This window comes from Myotis nattereri (assembly GCF_964212035.1).
Source record: "Myotis nattereri genome assembly, chromosome: 1".
NCBI lineage: Eukaryota > Metazoa > Chordata > Mammalia > Chiroptera > Vespertilionidae > Myotis > Myotis nattereri.
The window spans coordinates 113,578,258-113,584,257 of NC_138075.1; positions in this window are offsets into that span (position 1 = coordinate 113,578,258).

Sequence of the window (6,000 nt, forward strand, 5' to 3'; positions counted from 1 at the left end):
GCAGGGGAGGGTTACCGATCTGTGACCACCAGCTGCCGGGGCAGATGCCAAAGGATTACTCAACCCAAAGCTTTGAATCTGCTGACAAAGCTGCCAGAGGCCACCTTATCACTAATACTATTATTCCCCCAGAGGACACGTCAGCAACTTCCTTCTGACTCCCTGGAGGTCTGGGGCAGGTGGTAAGGGTGGCGCTGAGCACTGGGGGCTGAGGCGGGAGGAACAGAAGATGCATGATAAGGCTGCAGGACGGACTTCCCTCTGGACACTTAAGACCCTGGAAGGTAAAGTCCCCTGCCCGGCCTGTCTTGGGCCTGTCACACCCTGGATTACAGGCCCGAGGCTGAGAGATGACCTGGGTTCTGCCAAGGAAGGAGGGAGAGGTTTCCGCAGTGACCCCGGCAGGCTGGCTGGGCTGGTGACCACGGTGCCCATCCCAGCGGCTGTGGGCTCCTGGTGTGGGGCAAGCCTCATTCACAGCATTTGGCCCTGCAAACGCATCTCCTGGGATTCCTTAACCCCACCCAACCCCGCCAAGGGTCTTCACTATCTCTGAGGAAGGTGGTAAGCTTGGGTGGAGGAGCTCATCAGGACCCAGCAATTCCACCTCCAGGAAACCATCCCGCAAACTCTCACACAGGTATAATCAGAAGGCTGCTCCCTGCAGCAATTTAGGAAAACACCTGTTTGTAGGCAAGTGGCTAAGTCACGCATGCACCAGCCCTGCGGTGGGTGCTGTGCAGCATTGCACGTGGTGCTGTTTCTGTATTCATTCACGTGGAAATAGGCCCACAGTTTCCACTTCAAAGCCAGACAACAAAACAGCACGGACAGGGTGGGGGAGGCCATGGGGGATAAGGATATATATGTAATACCTTAATCAATAAAGGAAAAAAACCAGCATGGACAGCGTGATTTCATGTGTCTCGGGGATTTCTGACCACAGATCATGGGGCTCCGTCCTCCTTGGCAGGACCTAAATGATCCAATAGTTTCTTTTTCTAGAGCAGCGAGTTGAAGAAGGTTCAGGACACCAGCAGGAACATTTCTCAACAGTCTCTTTACTTTCTTTTCAAGGTAACATTTAGAAACAGATGTCCCCACAAAGTTTTCCCAGCCCTTGGCTAGTGCAGTTCGTCTGGAATAGTGTTAAAGGTCTGAGCGGGACTGCCGCGGCTCCCAGCTCGCCCGCACAGTCTGTCCAGCACATCTGACCTGCTCCACGTTGGGGGTGACCCCCTACCTCCTTTGTGACCAGATGACTAGTGAACAGTTTTGTTTTAAGTTCTCCTTCCTCTCAGGGCTCTGACAGGCGGCTTTTCCATTCTCCAGCAGAGCTATTATAAGGACGCCACCAGCAGAAATTGTCACCACAAACAGAAATGTTTGTGTTTTGTTTGAATGTTTAATAATGAAATGTGTTACCATTATAATCAGGATAAAATAAAGCTCTTTCCTTTTTAAAATTTATTGATTGAATTTAAAGAGAGAGAGAGGCCCTGGCTGGCTTGGCTCAGTGGATAGAGCGTCAGCCTACGGACTGAGGGGTCCCGGGTTCGATTCTGGCTAAGGGCACATGCCTGGGTTGTGGGCTCCATCCCCAGTGGGGGGTGTGCAGGAGGCAGCCAATCAATGATTCTCTCTCATCATTGATGTTTCTATCTCTCTCTCCTTTTCCCTTCCTCTCTGAAATCAAAAAAGAAATAGATTTAAAAAAAATAAAAAAAAATAGAGAGAGAGAGAGATTTGTTGTTCCATTCATTTATGCATTCATTGATTGATTCTTGTATGTGCCCTGACCAGGAATCGAACCTGCAAACTTGTGGTATCAGGATGATGCTCCAACCAACTGAGCTACCCAGCCAGGGCAAAAGCTCTTTTTAATTTTAAAAGAATGGCTAATTTGAAATAAATGTTACCAATAATAATAATAGGAAATATTTATCAATAAATTGTTAAGGGTTTATAGGTGAGAATGAAAAGCTTCTCTCCCTTATGACCCACGGGGAGGGCCTTCTCTGGTCCTGGAGTTACCCTTTTTTATGCCAGGTCTCTACCGTTTAGTGCTGGACCCTGGGAAGCTCTGGAGGATGGGTGTTGGAGGGCTGTGCTCCTTGAAAACCAATAAAGAGTATTATAAAAGCTTAACCAGTACAACCACACCAGTGTGTTCTAGCTGACTGGCCCTCCTGGTTATAACATGTGTTATCTAGAAACGAAACAGCCCAAGGCAGGGTTTTCAACCTGGGCACTACTGACAGTTGAGCCAGGTAATGCTGTGTTACGGGGATGTCCTGTGCAGGCTGGTTAGCAGCACCCCTGGCCCTCTACATACAGATGCTAGTGGCATCCCCTTGTCCCCAGTTGTGACAACCAAAATGTCTTCAGAAGTTGCTAAATAGCCCCCTGAGGGAAAAACCACCCTTGGTTGAGAACTGCTGGCCTGAGCCATGCTATCTCGCGCTTTCCTTGGGACAATTCACCAAGTTTGTCTTCGAAGACACAGGAAGCACTGGCGTGACTGTTCCTGAGGAGCCGGGCCATCAGGCGGGCATATGGTGCCGCAGGCGTCATGTATGTGCAGGCTCAGGCACTGTCGGGAAGGATGCACACAGTGTCAACAGAGGTTTCTCCGAAGGAGGATTTTACTACTTTATTTTCCTCTTTATATTTTTGTTTTGTTTTTTAAATGTTTAATAATGAGCATATGTTATGATGATCAAGATAAGTTTTTTTTGTGTTTTTAATACTCTTGTTAATTTGAAATAAATATGACCAATACTGATAATCTATATATATAAAACCCTAAGCAACCGTTATGACTGGTCGACAGAATGACTGGTCGACTATGACTTGCACTGACCATCAGAGGGCAGATGCTCAATGCAGGAGCTGCCCCTGGTGGTCAGTGTGATCCCACAGCCAACCTCCTGTGGCCTGGTTACCTCCCGCAGTCCCTCCGGCCGGCCCCAGTGGTCCCCAATCGGGACTGGGCGAGACGGTCCCTATCAGCCCCGATCGCTGGCCAGGCTGAGGGACCCCACCTGTGCATGAATTTGTGCATCAGGCGTCTAGTAGGAAATATTTATTAGGAAATTGCTCTGTACCAGATACAGTTCTAAGTGTTTATATGTGAGAGCTCATTCAGTCTTCCCAGAGCATCATCAGACAGAGGCCTGGTCATTGTTACCGCCTTTTACAGACACTGACTGGTTTAGCGACTTGCCCAGTGTCACACCGTTAGGGGGACCAAGGTGGAAGTCATACTCAGGCAGGTAAGTGGGTTATTTCAGGAGAATACATTTGCTCAAGAGAAAGGGGATGAAATGGGGACATCATAGTCATAAAACCACCCTTAACATTTAATAATAAAGCACACCTCCTCCAGACACATTCTGTCTCCAGGTGAGTTGGAAGGAAAACACAGACATTCTGGGCTGTAGAAGGTTGCTTTGAACTGGCATTTCTGTCCTCAGTTTTTCTATGAGATGCAGAATCTGAGACTCAAACTGCAATGAAATGTAGAGAGTGAAAGGAGTGACTTCTTTGTAGGCATCTCTTCATTTCCCATGTCTGCTTTTAGGGGAGCGGCCCTGGGGCTGCACTGCCTGTAACCGGGCATTGCTTGTAGGTGTGCATGTGTGTGGGTGTGCGTGTGTGAGGCTCTGACGTCCTGTGACAAAGGCAGGCTACCAGTGCGCCGCACCGGCACGAAGATGCCAGATCTGCCTGTGTCTCTTGTGGTTTATTCTCGAGGCCCCAGACAAGGCCACGACAGCTGTACGGGCTTATAGAAATTGCCCAAATTGAACTGTTCAGATGAGTGGTGTTCAAATGTCACATTTGGCATATTTTCCTGCCTGACTTTTGATATCGAAGCAAGCTGTGAGTTCTAACAGTCTTTCTTAGCCACATTTAATATTTGGTGAAAATCCTAAGTTGGAATAACAATACCCAGTGCCTCTCCCCAGAGATGAGGGGTATGTCCTTCAGCATGACACTGTGGAAAATGCATATGCTCAAAGCCATTCTCCTAAGATGTAGGTACAGGAGGAGTTCCAGGCGGACTCGCTGCTGCCCATCTTTTCAGCTGGGCTGCCCTCCTGCCCCTGCTCTGGCTGCTAAGGTCTCCTGGAACCCTGAACACAGTGTGTCCCTCCCAATGCACGGCCTTCGCATGTGCTGCTCTGGCTTCCTAGTTACTCCCAAGGGGGCTGAAGACCTGCCCTGAATAGTCTCCTACAAACTCTACCCCCTGCCAGGATGTTGCTGTCAGTCACCATGCAGTGGAAGTAGCTAAATATATTTTAAAAATCTAATACAATTTTATTTTTTATTTATTTATTTATTTATTTTATATTTTACTTTTTTATTGCTGGTTTAAGGTGATACAGATTATCCCTGTACTTCAAGCAGGAGTTTTCTTTCTTTTTTAAAAAATATATTCTATTGATTTTTCACAGAGAGGAGGGGAGAGGGATAGAGAGTTAGAAACATCGATGAGAGAGAAACATCGATCAGCTGCCTCTTGCACGACCCCCACTTGGGATGTGCCCACAACTTAGGTACATGCCCTTGACCGGAATCGAACCTGGGACCCTTGAGTCCGCAGGCTGACGCTCTATCCACTGAGCCAAACCGGTTAGGGCTCTAAGACAATTTTAAGGTGGCTATTTTTCTGCCATTGAAAGAGATTATATGGAAAAATGCTATGATGAAATAGTAAGGTATAAAATACTACAAACACTATGACATTAGCAAATAAAAACAAAAATAGTTCTAAGTCAGTGGCATTCTGGTTAAAATTAAATTTAATATATTTAAACTTATTATTATATTAGAGGCCTGGTGCACAAAATTCATGCACGGGTAGGGTCCTTAGGCATGGCCGGCGATCAGGGATGATCTGTGGGGTGACCAGTGGGACAATTAGGGGGCCCTGCTGGCACCTGCCTTGGCCAGCCTGGTGCTGCCCATTTGCCGGCCCTGCCTCCCGCCACCGCCGCTGATCACCTCACTCTGTGGGGCGACCAGCAGGGTGATTGGGGGCCCCACTGGCACCTGCCTTGGCTGGCTTGGGGCCTGTGGGCTGGGGGCAGCTCCTGCGTTGAGCGTCTGCCCCCTGGTGGTCAGTGCACATCATAGCGACTGGTCGTTCAGCCGTTTGGTCGATTTGCATATTAGGCTTTTATTATACAGGATTAATGTAATATAGTGATTAATATGAATTTGTGTTATTATTTTACTGATCTTTTGTGTTTTTATACTGCTTTTTTTTAGCATGAAAAATGCTCAATCATTTATCTATTTATTTATTTGACAGTCTATTTTCCAAGGTAACTTCTAAGTCTGTGGTCTATTATTTTATTGCCAGTCATAATCTTTTTCTTTCTTTTTTTTTGTGAATCCTCACCCGAGGATAATTTTTCCATTGATTTATAGAGAGAGTGGAAAGGAGGGAAGTGAGGGAAGAGAGAGAGACATCAATGTGAGAGAGACACATCCATTGATTGCCTCCTCCATATGCCCCAATCAGGGTAGGGGATCAATCCTGAAACCCAGGAACATGCCCTTATCTGGAAATTGAACCCATGACCCTTCAATGTGAGGGCCAATACTCTAACCACTGAGAACACTGGTCAGGGCCCCAGACATAATCCTAAGGTAAGACTCAATTTAGACATTGAAGCATTTTTTTTGGGGGGGGGGTTAATCCTCACTGGAGGATATTTTTCATTGATTTTTAAAAAGAGTGGCCGAGAGGGACACATCAATTGGTTACCTCCCACACATGCCCCAGGATCGAGCCTGCAACCAAGGTAGGTGCCCTTGACCAGAATCGAACCCACAACCCTAAGTCTATATATACACTGAGCCAAACCAGATAGGGCAAGATATTGAAATTTAACATAACTTTCTGGAAGTCTGGAATTTTAAAAATAAAATGTTTAAGAACCAATATAAGTGTTTAAAAATCAAAACTTGCCCAGCCGGTGTTGC